Below are 19,936 nucleotides of genomic sequence, written 5' to 3' on the forward strand. Positions count from 1 at the left end.
TGAACACTACAAGAAAATGTCCCTGAAGTAAACCAGAAACTATATATTAACAGACATATCATATATTGAGGAAAAACTCACCCAGAAAGAACAATACTAAGTAAATAACTGGACTTTATTTATTTACACATGTGGTACTGAACTACATTTCCCGATCTTTTTGTATATTTTTAAAATTTGAAGACAGGTTTTGCTCAGGATTGTCTTGAACTTGAAATCCTCCTGCCTCATTCGCTCAAGTAGCTGGGATTAGAGGTGTGCACCACCAAACCCTGCTTTTCTACTTCTTTTAAAGTCCAATAATTTCATCAGGCACAGACTAGGTGGCACACACCGTTATCCCAGCTATTTGGGAGGTTGACACAGGTGATCTGAAAGTTCAAGGCCAGCCAGGGCAACATAGTGAGATCCTGTCTCAAAGTAAAAACAATAAAAAGAATTGTGGGTGTAACTCAATTGTAAAAGTACGCTTGGGTTTAACCCCCAGCACAAAAAAAAAAAGTAAAACAACAAAATATATTCATGAATGAGAAATTATCTGATGTTTAGAAAGATTATCCTATGAATAATAACATCTTGAACCGTTAAGATTTTCCAATCAGGCTCAACATTTTTAAATATTCTTTTTAAAAAACTTCTTTTTTTTATTTCTGAAATCCTTTCAACTTCTGAAATCAAATTAGGGGAGAAAAAAAACCTAACTAGGTTTTATTTTTGTTTTTAGACAGGATCTCAATAAATTGCTGAGGGTCTTCCTAAGTGGCTGAGGTTGACCTCTAACTTGAGATCCTCCTATCTCAGGCTCTCAATTACAGATGTACATCAGCATCAAGCTCTTAACTAGGTTTTATCAAAACATTTAGGTCAGATTTTACACACACACACACACACACACACACACACACACACACACACGGGTATGTGATTGCTTATATTTAAAATTCAGTAAAATCAGTGCATTTATCTGAATTACCTTCTCTGATATATACTCCCTGTCAGAGACATAAAATGGGTTTCATCAGCATTAGACAGTTTTACTTTCAGAAAAAGGTTCACTATGAAAATCTCAGATTGCTGGATGTGAACTAATCCATAAAGTTCCATTTTGTTGTTTAACTTCTCCCTATTTTTTCAAGATACCTTGGGGTTTGGTTTTGCTTTTTGAATGTTACACAGTCCATTTTATGTATATGATTTGAGTTCTCACAAATATACCTTGTGTAATCACCAAATATACAGAACATTTCCCTCACTCCTAAAGTCTATTCCTATACATCTGAAGTCAATCTCCCTATCCCTTCTAGATTAAGGGCAATCACTGTTCTGCTTACCAGTGGAGTTTTGCCTTTTCTAGAACTTCATGTAAAGGAAATCATAATTAAACATACTCCTTTATGCCTGATTTCTTTCACTTAACATAATGTTTGACATCCATCCATGTTGTGTTTATCATTAGGGTTTTTTTTTTTTAATTGCTTTCATGGCTTTTTAAAACTTTGGGGTCTAATAGATTTGGACAAAGCCTCAAGAAAGTAGTTTTAGGCCTACAGACTACATCAGCTACTAGCATATGTCTATTAAAGGTTTAATAAGGTAAAAGAATTCCTGCCCTTGCCCAGAACACTAAATTTTTTTCAGCTAATGTTGCTGAGATCAGAGAGAGTTCATGTTTCCAATTTATCTACCTGAATAATAAAACAAATATCTGGGACTTTATCATGATTTTATGCTTGGTCATTTTTCTACAAGATTGATTTCAAACAGAGAGAAATCACCTTTTTAACTTCAGCAAAGCAGCCCAGGAATAAACAACTGCTCTTCCTATCCCAGTAGTTTTTCAATTATGAATGAAAATGAAAAAGTTCAGGGCTACATGTTTTTACTTCTAGATGTTCTTTGTCCTCTTCTCCCACCAGATAAAAGACCTAGATTGCAAATAGGTCAATTAGGAAGGGAAAGAAAAAGAAAAATCAGCAAAGGTTAAGAAGCTCCTAGCGGAAATTTTATTTATAGGCTTGACTGTCCAACCATTTTAGTGCTGTTATTTTTAAGCATTTCATGAAATGTAACAGAATATGACTTAATGTATAGCCCAGTCCTAATATGCATAGGAGAGAATTTGTCCTGGAATATGGTTGTCAAATGTATCTAGAATATTTCATAAAAGAATGGTTCTCATAATTATATAGACATTTCAGTTCCCAAGTCACCAGTATTCCTGGGGGACAGAATAACATCAGAAGAATTATGGTTTCTGCTCCAGATTACATGAATTGGAATGATGTTAATACAAATTAGGTGGATTGGGATATGAAGATGGTTTGGGAGCAGAGTTGCAATTTTTGGTTACATTGTATTTGAAGAGATGTAGCATCTCTTGATGTAGATGTAGCATCTCCTGGGACAACAACTCAAAACACACAACACAGATCTCTTGCTTGGTACAATTAGCCCATACATCAATATGGTCTTAAACAAGGAGACTTCTCAAAATAAGATAATTTATAACTATTAATAACTCTCCCTTCAGGAAATTTTCTTTATTCATGCTGACTTTCATAACATTTGCAATCATTTGTGTTCATTTTTCCTTCAGATTCTTTCTCAAGATGGTCACGGACCCCAAATAATATAATAATTAACCTTCAACCCGAAACATATTGTCTGCCTTCTGCAATCACTTCCTCAGCTATCACTTTTATAATTAATTCTTGGATGAATTTTAGCCTAGATTCTAAACATTGTTTGGTTATGCTACATCTCTTCAAATATAATGTAATCAAAAATTTCAACTTTGCATCCAAACCATCTTCATATCCCAATACCCCTAATTTGTATTAACAGCATTCCAATTCAAGTAATTGAGAGGAAACCATAATTCTTCTGATATAAATCCGACACTTTATTAAGTCAACATGTTCCATCAATTTTGCTTAAAAAGTGTTTCATCCTACCCTCCTAGTTTCGAGCATCATCACCTAATGTACTGATTATCTACCTGCCACCATGTTAGTCTCCCTGACTAATCTCTCCTTCCTCTAATTCACCCTGCAGATTATCCCCAGCTTGACTGCCCCAAAACACACTGTTCCAACAAGATGTGATGGTTTTTCCAATCCCTGCAAAATAGTAAATATAAAATATCTACTCTGTATTTACTTATTAGGAAACTTCCTCTCTCATCTGCAATACCTAGGCCCTGCCTCGTTCAAGTAAATCATGCTCATTCCTACCCTCATAGTCAATTTGTCTTAATTTAGCTGACCCAATTTTTCAAGGTGCCTATGAAACACTTCTTTCTCCTTCATACAATTCCCAACCCTTCATCTCACCATTTCACCGATCCTATTCAATCACTTACATTCTTTTTAAAATTCATGCCCTCCAACCCCAACTTGTGACCTTGGCACCTAGCAAGTACTGAATAATACATGCTAACTTAAAAGATACTTCTTCAGGAAAGGATACCCTGCTGGGCAAGGAGGCAGACGCCTGTAATCCCAACAGCTCAGGAGGCTGAGGCAGGAGGATCATGAGTTCAAAGCCAACCTCAGCAACAGCAAGCCACTAAGCAACTCTGTGAGACCCTGTCTCTAAATAAAATACAAAATAAGGCTGGGATGTGGCTCAGTGGTCCAGTACCCCCGAGTTCAATCCCTAGTACTCCTCCCCCCGAAAAAAAGATATTCTAGTCAGCTATTCAAACATTCCCAGAAATAATAAATTGGCAGAGATCTAAGGATCTATTGGAACACTGATTAACCTCTATCATATACTGTAACATTTAATAAATACAAGAAGTACTTGATTTCCATCAATTTTACATTTGGTGATTCACATTTAAAGCACCCAGCCAACTACACCCATTTAGAGCAGACAGAGGGCACACTAATGAATTTATTTCACTCCATTTGTTTCTTAATTATAAAGCAGTTCTTATGCCCTTAGCCTACCCCTGAAACATTTTTTGAGAACATCTTTGACTCTAGACCAGAATCCATGCAGCCTTGGCTCTTCCCAGGAGTCCTGAGGCTTTTCGTGAACAAAAGATCAGCAAGACTAAGCAGAAAAAACTAAAGAAGTTATAAAGGAAAAGAAATACATACACAAAGAATTTTTTAAATATAATCATACACAGCCCTAAATATTACCATCCAGGTACTATCCTTTCAAACATTCACTTTAATGTAAATATTTTGGGATTAGAACTGCCTTTAGGTTAAAAATATTTAATTAGCATCATCCCTTTATAGATACACAATCTAATAAATTCCTAAAAACTCATAAACACAATTAATAAGAACAAATACATGAGTGTGGTGGCACAAGCCTTTAGTCTCAGCTACTCAGGAGATTGAGGCCAAATAATCTCAACTTTGAGTGCCAATCTGGGCAATTTAGCAAGATCCTATCTCAAGACAATAAAAAAGGCTATGGATATAACTCAGTGGTAGAGTGTTGGCCTACTCCAATTACAGGCCCTGAGTTCTATCCCCAGTAACACAAAAAGAGATGAAAGAAGGAAGAAAAAAGGAGGAAGGAAGGAAGGAAGGGATACATCCTAATGGCTAAGTAATTTCACATTTATGCCTGTAAGATTTGGTCATTTTTTAAAAATCAGGAAAATAGAAAATAAGGCAGGGCTGGGGATATGGCTCAAGCGGTAGCGCGCCCGCCTGGCATGCATGCGGCCCGGGTTTGATCCTCAGCACCACATACAAACAAAGATGTTGTGTCTGCCGAAAACTAAAAAGTAAATATTAAAAAAATTCTGTCTCTCTCTCTCTCTCTCCTCTTTCTCTATCTTAAAAAAAAAAAAAAAAGTTTGAAAATAAGGCAAACAACAATGACAAACATCCAGAAAGAGAAATTTAAGTGACCAATAAGAGAATGTTACTGGCCCTCACAAGTAATAGGAAAATGCAAAGTTAGGTCAAAATGAAATACCATTTTCACCACTGACTGGTGAGGCAATGGGTGGGAGTGAGCAACTTAATGAGACACTGTCTCAAAAGAAAATAAAAAGGGCTGGGGAAGCTCAGAGTCGAGCACTCCTGGCTATAATTCTAGTATCAAAAACCAGGAAGAAGGGAGGTGGGGTTGTGGCTCAGTGGCAGAGCGCTTTGCCTAGCATGTGTGAGGTATTGGGTTCAATCCTCAGAACCACATATAAATACATAAATTAATTAATTAAATAAAAGTCCACTGCCAACTAAAAAAATTTTTTAATAAATAAAGGTCCATCGACATCTAAAAAAAAAACCCAAAACAAACCCAGGAAGGAGATGTAGCTCAGTAGTAGAATGCTTGCCTAGCATGAACAGGGCCCTGGAGTTGATTCCCTGTTCTGAAGAAGTACATGAAGGCACAGGCTAAACTTAACCAATGGGCTGCATGTAGTTTGATGACTCCTGTGTCAAGACCCATTTGCAGAAAGAAATCAGTAATTCATTAAATCAAAGTCTGAAGGGGGAATGGATTCACATAGAAACAAAATATGCCTCAGATTACCTGGTAATCACAAGGGAAAATGTTCCTTCTCAATGGAGACATTCAGCAGTCACCACAAGTAAACCAATGATCAAAACTTAGCACTGCTAACAGTGCCAAAGTCAGGTATTTTGTGCCTCCTGCAGCAATGGAATATAAAGCAGCACCACCTATGAAATATGCAGCCAAAAAGTTTAACATGAATTTAATAGTCATTACATTATCTTAACAGTTTACAGAAGGCAAAGACTAAGTTTTCTTTCTTTCTTTTTTTTCTTTTTGCAGTACTCAAAATTGAACCCAGGGTCTCATGCTCGCTACATAAAGGACTCTACCACTGAGTCATATCCCTGGCCCTACAGAGTAAGTTTTAAACAAAATCTCAAACAAACAAAATTCTTAATAGAGAACATTCTAAAAGATAAAGTATCTCTACCAAAAGAAAGATTTTTTTTAATTGGCTATTAAAATTTGGAAGAGACCCAACAAATAGAACTGGGACATAAGGCAGTGGTTCAATCCCCATTATCAAATTAAAGAAAACTTTACCAGTATCTGTTAAGATACTTCATTGCACATTCTTCATGAGACAATAACCCCTCTTAATATCTTTCAAGTTTTAACTCCTGAAGCTAATACTATCCAGCATTTTCCAAACTTTTTAGCCAGTCCACCTGACAACCAATTAAATATCACATTTATTTTTACCTTATTGATCATTTTCATCTGCCTTAAAAATCTGGGGTTAATGTGATTCCAGGCCACTCTCTAGAACCACTTATCTCTACTCCTTTGTATTCAAAATATGCTTTATACTTGACTTGGTCATTTGGCCATGCACTATAAATTGGACAAAGACCCAACTATACAAATTCACCCTCAATAGGCTGATCATAAAATCTGAAAACAGGTATTATTTTAATATATCCTATAATAAGACCAATAAACAATTTATTGTGTATCCATCTGTTTCCAAATTTGATGACAACCCTGTACTTAAATAAAAATCAAGTAAGCAGAGCCAGAGGCAGAAAGTCAACAGAAAGCAAAAGCTCAAGAGAACAAATAACCAGAACAAAAACATAACTCTATCTCTAAGAAAAAGATTCAAGATATATGGTAAGCAGAATTATGTAATCTAAATCATCTCTGATCTTCCAAACCTGTACTGTCTTTACAAACTAGTTTATAAAACAAAAATCTAAAACAGGAGAGACTATAACTGAAAATTTACATATTAAGCTACAAAATTTGTTTCATTTTTACATTTTTATTCAAATTTCTCCAGGATAGATGAACAGAAAAAAATAAACTTAGTTTTCTCAAGTGTAGAATCATCAAACACCAAAACTGTAATAAAATTTCAAAATTCTATTAACCAAATCAATTATATGGGGTTAGGGGAGTAGCTCAGTCTTACAGTACACATTTAGTATGCTGGAAGGTCTTGGTTCAATCTTCAGCACCAAAAATAAAAATAAAAAAATGTAACTAGTAATCTGAAGGCTTATTGGGTACAAAAAATGAAAACTCTTAGATCATGACTAGAACTTATGTTAGTTTTTATATTGGAGCACTACAATGAATACAAAACAATTTGCTTTAAAATAAAAAATCCAATTGATTCACTGCAGCAATCGAATTACATAAAACTCTCACAAATGAAAGTAAAAGATTATCAAGAATTAAAACAAAGATCAGGGGGACACAGTGGTAGGCACTTGTAATCCTAGCAGTTCAGGAGGCTGAGGCAGGACTACTTCAAGTTCAAAGCCAGCCTCAGCAACTTAATGAGGTCCTAAGCAACTTAGGGAAACCCTGTCTCAAAGTAAAAAATAAAAAGGGCTGGGGATGTAGCTCAGGCGCCTCTGAGTTCAATCTGAGTACCACCTTAAAAAAAAAAAAAAAAAAAAGGTCAAAGACTTCAGGCTTATTTAAGTGTGCAGTGTTAGTGTAAACTCAAAGAAACATCTTTACCAAACTGTAACATTCAGAAAGCTGAAACTAAGCACTAGCTTCAAAAATAAGTTCAGCAAGACTATCTCATGCAAAAACTTACAGGAAAATCAAAGTCATAACCTCGAGTAATATACCACAGCTCTAGAATTCAGAGAAGCAGTGAAAAATATACAATCTGAGCACAGTAAACCAAGAAACAAATTGATTCTATCAACCATCATTTATCAGAATTGACAACTGGAGAACAAAAGTAGCAGTCACAAGTCAGTAGCAGTATTACCAGATACTATTGGTCAATCACTAATCTCTCAGTTATTTTCACGTAACAGAAACAACAGGATCTTTTCAAACACAAATATATTTTACATCCCAGGCCATTACTTATTTTGGTTTTGAGCTTGAACTCAGGGCCTCACGCTCTCTACCACTGAGCTACACCCCAGCCCTCCTCACCAAGTTATTTAAACCAGATCTACTGTAAATTCTTTACACCCTTCTCCCATTATCCCATCTTTTCTCTCATGCTCATTTCCAGAAATTCATCTATCAAGGATTGGATAGAGGGGCTGGGGATGTGGCTCAAGCGGTAGCACGCTCGCCTGGCACGCGTGTGGCCCGGGTTCGATCCTCAGCACCACATACAAAGAAAGATGTTGTCTCCGCCAAGAACTAAAAAATAAATATTAAAATTCTCTCTTTCCCTCTCTCTCTCTCACTCTCTCTTTAAAAAAAAAAAAAAAAAAAAAAAGGATTGGATAGAGGATGTGAGGGTCAATTGGCTGCAACATCTGTCACCCCACTGATTGCCAGGGTTGATTTGGCTCTCTCGGTGGGTGTCCCCTTCCTCCCTCACAGCTCCATGTGAGTCCCTCCTGAAGCCGCACATTCAGTGGAAGAGGACAACCTTCCTTGATAGAGGAAGAAATGTTCTTAAGGGTATGGGAGTAGCTGCTGGAACCCCCCCACCCCCCCCCCAGCAAACCAACAGAAACATGTGAAGCCTCCAAATGCCTCATGCCTGCTTTTCTCTATTTTGGCTCCCTTTTGATGTGAAATAAATTCTAATAAATATATTAGTATTTTACCCTTTCTTCCTAACATATTCTAGATTTTTCTTTGTGCCCCCACCTCACCCCCTGCCCAGTTACAGAAAAATTCCTCTTCCTTTTCTTTTGTTAAAAGGAGTAAAGTTCAGCAAGGTGTGGCAGGGCATACCTGAGTCCCAGTTACTGGGGAGGAATCACAGCTTTAAATGTAGTGTAGAAAACATACATTCCAAAACGTACCTACTACCACTCAACCAGTCACAAAGGGAACTCAGCTGTAATGTAAACTGGGGAAGTGTTGGTAACCAAAATTTAAGATCTTTGAGGATAGTACTTTGTCTCTTTTGTTCAGATTTCAGCCTGAAATGGTGCCTTGCGTACCAAAGACAGACAGTGAATGCAACAGTAAGGGGAGTTGGGGGATAAATACTATTAGACTGTTCTGAATTTCTTACATCTCAGTAGGTTGAAGCTTGGAGTAAACAAGAGTTACAAAAAACCTCCCAAATCTAAACTTGATCTATATATTCTGTCATTTGGAGTTGTTTTGAATTAAACTATTTCCTCTTTTGAGTGAACTACAAAGAGCCACTTGTGTTTAAGAGATGATACCAGTTCTTTACCTCAGAGGTGAATGCTTTAGTCAGAAAAGAGGGGGAAAACACTGCCCAGATAAGCACCCATGAATAATACAGACACTCCTAGATTCTCCTACTCATAAGAACCCACTCCCCCTTCCCCTGGTACTAGGGATTGAACCTAGCCTCACTCTACCACTGAGCTACACCCTCAGCCCTTTCTATTTTAAAATAAGGTCTCACTGGGCTGGGGATGTGGCTCAAGTGGTAGCACGCTCGCCTGGCATGCGTGCGGCCCGGGTTCGATCCTCAGCACCACATACCAACAAAGATGTTGTGTCCACCGAGAACTAAAAAAATAAATATTAAAAATTCTCTCTCTCTCTCTCCTCTCTCACTCTAAAAAATAATAATAATAATAAGGTCTCACTAAGTTGCCCAGGGTGACCTTGAACTTGCAACCCTCCTGCCTCATCCTCCAAAGGAGCTAGGATTACAGGTGTGTAGCACTTCACCTGGCATGAGTACATCTATTAAGAACATCTGCAGGGCGCAGTGATACATGCCTATAATCCCAGTGACTTGGGAAGCTAAAATAGGAAGATTGCCAGTCTCCACAATTTAGCTAGGCCCTACATAACATTGGGAGACCTTGTCTCCAAATAAAAAATAAAAAGGCTGGGGATGTGGCTCAGTGGTTAAGCACCTCTGGATTCAATCACCCATATTAAAAAAAAAAAAAAAAAATCTATTAACCACCCTTTTCAAGTGTTTGAAATGGTCCTGATATCTCCATCAAGAAAATAAGGCAATTAGATTTAAAAACCAATGACAATACTCTTAAACTTAAAAAGTGCTTTGAAATCTGTCAGACCCTTAATTAATCTACATATCCTTTGCCAAACCTGCTTCATCTCAGGTATGTACCACCTATGAAACAGAACTGATATACTTTTTTTATTTTATACCACAAATTTGATTTTACCTGATAACCTAGCCACATTTTAATAGTCTTCCATGAAAGAAAAAGTTTTCCTTATTTCTATCATACAATGTACCTTTCAAACTATTCTGAAATGGACACTCTACACAGACAAAAATGACATAATCCTAAAGACAAATATTATTCTCCCTGAATAGCACTAAAATTGGTCCCTTCTCTATAAGTTCCTTATAATCAATAGATAGCTTCCAATGTTCTCTCCTCTAAACATATTTGGCAGGATCTTCTTTCATTACAAAGATGCAAAACTAAGTTTCCAAGTAGTGGTATTTCTCAACTTCAAAATTTAAAATTTTTAAGAATTAAGGTGTCAATAAATATAATCTTGATATTTCAATACACTCCAAAAGAAAACTTTGAACCCATCTTATTTTTAGCAAGTTAATATTAACTATTTGACATGTTGGGGCTGGGGATGTAGCTCAGCAGTAAAGCACATGGGGGCAAGGCCAAGAGCTGGATCCTCAGCAACACAATACAAAAGTATTAAATGTTGATCTAATATAGGAACTAACACACTAAAATACTACAGGTGATTTAGCTACTAAGTTCTTGAAGTTATATAAGTTATCACAAGGAATATATTAGAAAAAGTATATACCATGCCAAGCAATAACAAGGTATTGCAGATGTGATCCCACACTAGGTGTAGTAAAAGAAAATCATTTATTTGAGAATTCTTCTGTATCATCATTTAGAAGCAAAGTGTTTGTTTATGTCTATTGGTAATTAAACTGAAAGGAAAAAATAAAGTGCCCCAAGGGGTGAGAGAGATAATTCAGTGGTAAAGCACATGAAGAGGCAGGCCCTGGGTTCAATCCCCAGTACCAAAAAAAAAAAAGGGCTGTGGCTGTAGCTCAGTGGTAGAACACTTGTTCAATATGCAAGTGGTCCTAGGTTTGATCACCAAAACGAAAAAATAAGAAAATAAATCTTTAGTCTGAAAAAGAAGTAGTGTGTGTGCGTGTGTTTGTGTGTAGTATATAGATTACACTTTTAGAAAATGTCATAACATTATCAAGAAATTAATAAAGGGGGCTCCGGATGTGGCTCAAGCGGTAGCGCGCTCGCCTGGCATGCGTGCAGCCCAGGTTCAATCCTCAGCACCACATACAAACAAAGATGTTGTGTACACCGAAAACTAAAAAATAAATATTAAAATTCTCTTTCTCTCTCTTTAAAAAAAAAAAAAGAAGAAAGAAATTAACAAAGGAAGCCAGGCACAATAAAGCACACCTGAATCTCAGCTACTTGGGAAGCTAAGGCAAGGAGGATTACAAGTTCAAGGCCAGCCTGGGCAGTTTAAGGAAACCCAGTCTAGAAATAAAAAAAAAAAGGGCTGGGGTCATAGTTCAGTGGTAGAGCACCTGCCTAGCATGTGTGAAGCTTAGGTTCCATTTCCTGTACTGAAAAAATCTTTTTCTTTTTTTTTTTTTTTGGCCTCCAATTCCTTTTTGCGAGTCTGTGGCTGGTACTGGAGATCAAACTCACAGCCCCATGCATGCTTGGGAAAGGCTCTATCACTGAACTACACCTCAGTCATTTTTTATTTTGAGACGAGGTCTCACTAAGTTTCCCATACTGACTTTGAACTTGTAATCCATAGGTGTGATCACAGGTGTGCACCACCATGCTAGACAGAAAAGAAAAATTTTTATTACCCTGATACAATCAGTTGTTTTTCAACTAGTTTCCCTTAAAATCAGTAAATTATGAAAGGTATACTTTACAGAAAATGTAAAATATTATGTGCTGTATTTTAAGAAGGTAATTTTTTTCCACTTTATTATGAAGTGAATTTGATGACGGAGTGGTATTAGAATATTATTTTACTACTTTCCTTGTTAAATAATACTTTAAAATAAATACATCTAATATTCAAATATCCATAAAATACAGATTATATGTGTAACTAACACCAATTAGGGTGGGAAAAAAGTATCATTCATTCCCAGTATCTTTTATTAACATGTTTAGGGCTGGGGATGGGAGTTCAGTGGTACAAAGACTACCCAGAATGTGTGAAGCCCTGGGTTTAATGCTCAGCTCTGAAGAAAAAAACAAATGTTTACCAACCCATATACAAGGGCATGTTTGCAATCTTCCATATTGGCTCAGCCACTTTTTAATAAATTTCCATAATCACCAAGTAATACCGTGGCAAATTCTGTTCTTTGAAGACTGCGGAGAAACTGTCAATCAGCATCACAGTCTAATTCAAAAGACTCCGTAAAAAAATGTACCTTATAGGAAAATGTTGTAACTTTCAATAAGAGGCACTTTTTCTGATCTTACCAACTTTTCGATCAACATTCTTGGAAGCACAGCTATTTAGACACTACACCATTCCTTCAGATGATGTAATCTTAAGGGATGTAGTAATTTTAATAAGTGGCTTACTAACATCAGTATTTACTGACATGACTATCAGACAAACTGAAAAAGCTTTCTCACCTATTTCTAGTGTCTTTGTAGAAATCAGACACCCAGTATAAGAATACAGATGCTGAAAGGGCTGCTGGTCAATTCTAAGAGAATATTCACCACATTGACAAATCCAAAGGATAATGTACAAGAAAATGGAGAAATATTAATGGGTATAGCACAAATAAAAAGATACTACTCCATGCTAACACAACATAAGAATTACTGCAGAAACAGTTATAAGACTTTCTGGGTGCAAAAGAAAAAACGGAGGTGGGGGAAAAAAGACAAGGCAGTGAGAAAAAGAAGCTTAAAACAAAAATTATTCCTTTAAAGAAAAATCTATCCTAAATACTAAATTTTAAAAGTTCTGCTATAACAACATACTGTCCATTTGGGAGGCCAACCAAAACATTTTTTAAAAAATTATCATGTTACTATTACTTCAACTTTATGTGTGTGCATATTTATGTATATGTATATGAATATGAATATATATGCCTATACACTTGGAAAAGCCTATTATAATAATAACTATTTAGAAATGCTCTATTTAAAAGTAGGCCAACAATAGGAACTATGCTATTGCACAATAGAAAAAGTAAATGAAATAATATCTATTAACATTCAGTGTTGATGGCATGTTTCTCCCATCTCCTAGAACATACTGTGACTTACAGTGTCTTTCCTGAACAATTTACCATTTCTCCATCCATGCAGTAGCTCAAATAAAGAGAGTTCCTGTGTTAATCCCACAATAAACCTCAGTAATTCTCACATCACAGTAGTTGTAAGCGTTTGTTAACAGAAAAAGAATGTTTTTCCCAAAATAGCTACATAACACTATGACTACTCAAATTCCTAAATAATCCTTTTACAAAACTCCTGCCAACTTTATTTTGATACATTAAACATGTGGAGCCTATTTTAAAAGCTCTTTAACTATGACTTTATCAAAACAGCTTTCTAGTTGTTCATGTCTTTCTTTAATTTCCAAGTTGTTTCAGAAGGGCTTGAATACTGACGAATTTGGGCTGCTATCAAATGCTTAAGAAGTATTTTTGCCAAATATGATGGGCAAACGTCCTAGATCTGCTAAAACTGAACATTAGAGGTCATGCAACTTAAAAAAAGGAAGAAAGAAAAAAACTACTTTCCAACATTCACTAAGCCCTTCATTTAAAAAATTATTTTCGTGCTATTTTTCACACTCTACGCTTAATGATACAATCCTTTTCTTAAGGAAGTTAGACTTAGTATTAAAAAAAAACTGTTCTACTATATAAAGCTGGTCAGTCTACTCTTAATGAGTTGATTCGGGGTACTGACAATAGCAATTTCAATTAAGAACTCCACTGTTAAAAATGATTTAGGGAGGAAGTGAAGCAGAGCGCAGAGCAGGGCAAAAGCTTAAGAGGAAACAAATAGGGAAAGGTAGTGTTTTCAAATAAGGCATGCACTAAGAAGGGAAGAGCCACAGTCCCGGGCAGCCCCAGTGCGCTCGAGAGAGATGCTAGTAGACAGAAGCACAGAAGGGAAAGCAACTGACTTCCAGGCGTTGGAGCAAACTCTTCCCTCACCGCACCTCTTCCAGCCTCAGCCGCGAGCGGAGGCGGCGGCCGGGGAAGGGGCCTACCCAGAAGCCGGGCCTGGCGTTCCGCTCCCCAACCTCCGCGGCGGAGGCCTCGGCCGAAGCCTGGCGGAACCCTAAAACGGTCCGGATGCCTCGGCTGTAGAGCCGATCCTTTCCCCTCCGACGGGTGCCCAGCGGCCTTACCTGGGGCGAGGGAGGCGAGGTCTAGGGCGTCTCTCTGGCACCCGCCGCAGAGCCCCCGCTGCACTCAGCCCAGGCTTCCACCGGAGGCGCGACCCTGCCTCAGCCGCCGCTTTGCCCTCGGGTCTCGGCCACCGCCTCCGCTGCCTCGGGGGCTGTTTACACCGCCCGGCCCCTCACGCCGCCGCCACCACCTTCTCTCCACCCTACAGCCGCTGCCGATTCGGCCGCCGCCACCTCCTCCGCCGCAGCCTCGTCTCTCTGGAGCATCTTCCAGCCACCGAACCCTGAGAAACAGAGACTCCAGCCGCGCCGGCAGGAAACTCCCCCACAACTGTAAGGGGGACCAGGCGGTCAGAACACCGGCGGCTTTTCCGCCATTGAGCAGCAGCCGCTGGGCTCCTTCTGCAACCCCCTCCCGCACCCCGTCTTTCCCCGCCCCTTGTCTAGCCCCGCCTCCACATCCCACCCATTGGGACGCCGCGCGTCCTTTTGCGGTCCTCTATTTGCTGGTACGCCTGTCAATCTCTTTTCTCCCTCCCAGCTCGGCTCCCCTGGTGCCTTCGTACTTACTTTTCCCCGCCCACCCGACCCCGCCTCTGAGTTCCTAATTTCCCATTGGGCATCAGTGACCGCCTTCAATTGGCAAGGTCAACTATCCGTCAAACACCTCCTACTGAGTGAGACCCAACCCTTCATTACCATTTACTTCATTGAGCCCCGCCTCTGCAGGGCACTACCTCCCGGACGTCAGGGACCAGCCTTGCAACCAACCATAAGTAGATACCTCCGTCAGTCAAATTACTCCCACCTGTGCTCCGCCTCGCAGAGCCCGAGCCCAGCGATTCCCTTGTCTTATTGGTCCAAATGGTGGTGTGAACCCTCTGTCATTGGCTTTCTCTACGTGTCCGTCACTGAACCAATTTCCAAATCCGTCACACCGGCTCTTTTTAAATGAACGCGCAAAAAGCGGGGAAGTATCCGAAAAGCGACTGGCTAGTCTTCAAAAACGGTCAAACCCAGAAAATTTGTGCTGCTCCTTCCCGTTCAACGAGGACCCTACTCCCTTATTGTTGACCCGCTAAGCCTCGCGTAAAACAAGCGCCATAAAGGAACCAACGGGCTGCCCAGTTATAGGTGTGGAGGCCTAGTCCCACCCGGAATTGCAAGGGATTGGCTACTGATTGGCTAGCAAAGTCCCCCCTACGCACTCATTGGAGAAAATACACGCCTCTCTCTGGCTTAGAGACGCGAAGGGATAACGCGGACGAGGACAAGAAGCGGGCGGGGGAGAGGCGGTTGTTTTGCTTCAGCCAAGGGTGGGGCACACGCGGGAGTAGGAACCTGGGCGTACAGGACTCTGGGGAGGTGTGGCTGGGAGGGGAAAGGCCCGGATGTTCCCTAACAATGAAATCATCACGGGCCAATCAGAGCCGCTGAGCTGGGATACCTGCCTGACCTGTCTCCGCTAGGGGAGAGAGTGGGCGAGAAATTCGGGTTCCCGGAAAGGCGGGAAAGCGAGTTTAGAAAATGGAACAAGTTTTCCCTTCAGGAGAGTTCTGTGCTGTTGGGGATTATTTTTACTCTTTCTTTGCCCCCAGTGCCGGGCATTCCGCCTTTGGCGTTTCCGTGTTTTGTTTTTCAGTCGGTATTGTATTTTAAAACTCCCGGCCTAAGCTCTGACATTCACTCGTTCATTCTACAGTTAATGCTATTTGCCAATCGCTGTAATAGAAACAGCCATAAACTAAAATTCCCTTTTCCCATTTCTGCAAGTTGGAGGAGGGGGCAGCATAAAGAAGAGGACATATGCTCATTTAAATCTCAACTTTCTTTTGTCCTCTTTATCGTCAGTATAGGATCATCCAGCTCTCAGAAAGTATTATTTAGTGGCTTATAATATATTTCCTTAAATCGCATTCCTTTGCTTGACACATCTTTTATAAAGGGAAAGGAGTCTGGGATCTCAGCTTCCAAACCTGTAGATCCGTGTTGTGAGAATCTAGGCACCAAAACAGTTATCTTGCCCTGGATTTCTTCTGTTTTCTCCTGGTTAACCACAAAACTAATTTAAAGTCCAATCACTAAATTGGTCTGATGCATCTCATTAAATTTTCAATCACTTTTTTAAAAGTATTGAATACTGTTCTAGATACTAAGAATACAACAGACACCAAAACATTGTTAGGTTAACTTTGTTGTATGCTTTATTTGAAATTAAGACAGTACACTATCAAAGAAAACCCAAGACTTACAACTTTAAAAGGGAAACTGATATATATCATCATAAATATTTATGTGTCATATACATTGAGTACCATCATAATGAGCTTTGCAACTAACTAGCTTTGTGACCTGAGCTAGTAACTAAGTTCTCTGAGCCCTGGATTGTTCTGTAAAATGGGAATCATAACATCTTTCTCTAGAGCCAGATTAAGAGCTTTAGATGCTTATAGTAAGCAAAGCACTACCCAGATATAATCTAAAATTGAAATAATACTAAATGTAGAAAAAGGTTCTGATTTTTCCCATATTGGCTACAGTACAGCTGTTTTTAAAATAAGACACCAGAGATTAACTACTTTCCCCAACCACTTTTGCTGGTCCCAAGACCTTACCTGACCACAGGAAATCCAGTGCTACCAACTCCACACAATTAATTCAAAGATTTAATGGAATATAATGCACAATAGTACCTAATACAAGGAAGAGGAATTCTATTTTCATTCTTGTTGTTTATGTGAAAAATATTATACTGGTGCTGTGTGAGACAAAATCATACTCCAATTCTAGAACCTCCAATTCTAGATGGGGCTTCTCAGAATCAAGGAATGATTCAGAAGACCGAGGAACCTCCTGATAGTCTGCATAGGGTAGGTCACAGAGCGAGATGAAGAAAGATGGAAGGGCAGCTGGATATTGGTAGGGACAAGAGATATTCAATACATACATGTTTGAATTTTAAGCCTATAGAATTGGTCTTTTCTGTATTTAAAAAAGTCAAATTTTAACAGCAAAGGAGACCTTAAATCAATAGTTCTCAAAATATTGTCTGGGGACCTCTGAGGTTCCAGAAGCTCAAAACCTAATAATAATACTAAAATAATATTTGACTGTTTCACTCTCACTCTCTCACAAGTACAGTGTGGAATGCAGCTAACACGTTAGTGAAACATAAGGAATGCAAAAGCAGATATGAGAATCCAAGTGTCCATAACTGTTATGCTAAATATCAAGGAGATTTGCAAAAACTGAAAACAAAGTATTTTTTCTCACCATTTATTCTTTAAATATTTGTATTGTGATAGTAGGAGCAAATGTGACTCCATTTTGTTTTATGACTTCATTCTGTAAAACAACCCTGCCAAGTAGAAGGGTCATGACTGGAGCAAGATGTTCTTTTCCTTTTGCTATAGAAACCTTTAAGAACACGGAACTACCTAATGGGGTATTGTTTCTGTAACTAGGGTAATGGGGCTCTGTTTCTGTAACTGGAGTGACTGTGCTGTGATTGGTTAGGCTTCCCTCCGCTTGACTGCACTGTCCCGCTTCTGTAACCTGGCTTGCTTGCATTGGCTAGACCCCCGAACATCCCTTTTGCGGTTTTCAGGCTTATAAGGAGTGCCCTTACAATTGTTCGGGGCTGTTCAGGGGAACAGCTTTATGTTCTGGTCAGCCGCCACCTGTGTGCTTCAATAAAGGCTTGATGCGATTATACATGAGTGGTCTGGAAGTCAGTTTATGAAACCCTGAGACGAAGCTTTAACTGTAACCGTATGTTTCACCAAAAAAAAAAAAAAAATGTGTTTACGTGGACCCTCATAGATTTATTATTGTTATTATTATGAACTAATAAGTATTTCTTAATACAATAAATATTTATAAATATAATCCACATAAACAAAATCTCCATGACTTCTTCAGTAAAGTGTAAGATGTGAAAGGAGGTCTGGGGTATATGTAGCTTAGTGATAGAACACTTGCCTAGCACACATGAGGCCCTGAGTTACCTCCAGTAGCAAAGAGATTCAGATAGCAAACTGAGAACTTTTCAAAATTATACACCACACAAGACTAACTCCAAAGGTAAGCAAGCTTTTTAGTCAGTTTAACAAGGCAGAAAGAGGGGTGGCAGGTGGGAAAGAATTTCCTATAGGTATGATGCCTTCCTTTCCTATCCCTAATCTGTTTTCTTCCTCTTTACCTCATTTTAATTTCTTTTTCTTATTTCCTCTCCTTGCCCTCCTTGAATTCCCCTAAGTACTTTATTGTTCCATTCCTAGAACCTTTATCCTACGCTACATCTTATTTATTTATTTATTTATTTATGCAGGGCTTGAGATCCAACCCAGAGCCTTTAGAATGCTAGGCAAGTGCTTTACCCCTGAGCTACACCCTCAGCCCCATCATATATTAAATTAGTAGGTAATTTTATTGCCCCAAGCTTCTTTGATTGGCACGTATGAGCACACGTGCATACACACACCTGAACACACACGTGTGCACTGAGATTCAGAGTTCAAGGAGATCTATGAAATGGACTCAGGGGTTTGAGAAATTGGATGGTAAAGAAAATTGCATATTTATTTTTATTAACCTTTAATTGTCATTTAGCCTTTCTTTCAATTATCAATATAGACAACAAATCATATCAGCACTAGCAGTACCTGTGACATTATTGCCAAGAGAAGTTACTGATATTTTCATATTATGTCAGAGTTGTTACAGATCTTTAGAACTATCACTTAAACTTATCACTATTTTGAAATTATGGGATTTATTAGATCCACCACTAGATCTTGTTACTTAAGGCATTAATAAAGAAGCATATATATTACTGTATCACAAGCTTGTTTGCTTAATGGTTTGATAACTATTTAAATAGACAGTAATTGGCTTCCTTTGTAATTTTATGATTTTATTTTACGTATTTAAAAGCATAATTCTGTGCTGGGCATGGTGGTGTATGGTACACAATAAATGCTCAATATGTATTTAGAGAATTTCATTTGGAGGATTTCAAGCAGTCTGTTGAATGTTTTCCCTTTCCTCTGTGCCACCACCGAAGGCTGGGCCTGCCTCCCAACCCCACTTCCTCCTAAGACAGGAAGTTGATCAATTTATTACCATCCTCATGCAATCCACACCCAGGGAGCCCAAAACTTCTGCCCTGGAGCCAGATATTCCTATGTGTTTTTACAAGTGAGTGTCATGCACATGAGATGATTGAGATTATGATTACAACACCATGGGTGGTATCAGAAAAACTATTCACATGGGCCCAACTCTAAATGCTGCAAACTACAAAATGTTTAAATATTCTTGGCAGTGGAAAACTCTAACAATAGCCATTTATGTAAATAATCTAACATTTGTGCCCAAGTTCATTTACATTATTCACTCACTTTGTTATGTGCCATTTCCCTTTTACAATAAACTATACATTTCAGCCAAGTCTTCATCCTTTGCTTCTTAGCACTGCCACTTGCTCTTGCAATATGGTGGTTTGCTCAAGCTTCAAAAACCTAAAAGAAACATTTTATTATTTTTCCCTTATTTTCCTTCCACATATGCAAGCACTCTTTTCCTGTTTACTTGTCTGAAAGCTCTTTTTCTTCTGCCATTGAAGCTGGGCTTGAGCACTCATCTTAAGAATCTAAGC

General features: G+C 38.6%; 1 protein-coding gene across 3 annotated transcripts in view; it reads right to left on the reverse strand.

Annotated features, from left to right (window-relative positions):
- Positions 1-14,707, reverse strand: part of PPM1B (protein phosphatase, Mg2+/Mn2+ dependent 1B) — an 80,330-nt gene extending 65,623 nt beyond the window's left edge. For 2 of the 3 annotated variants that reach the window (XM_081264650.1, XM_081264651.1), the window contains exon 1: positions 14,278-14,707. The gene's annotated coding sequence lies outside the window, so the exon portion shown is untranslated. The remainder of the gene's footprint in view (positions 1-14,277) is intronic. The other variant, XM_081264652.1, reaches the window with a different exon arrangement.
- Between the last annotated feature and the right edge of the window lie 5,229 nt (positions 14,708-19,936).

Source organism: Spermophilus citellus (assembly GCF_964194105.1).
Source record: "Spermophilus citellus genome assembly, chromosome: 13".
Classification (NCBI taxonomy): domain Eukaryota; kingdom Metazoa; phylum Chordata; class Mammalia; order Rodentia; family Sciuridae; genus Spermophilus; species Spermophilus citellus.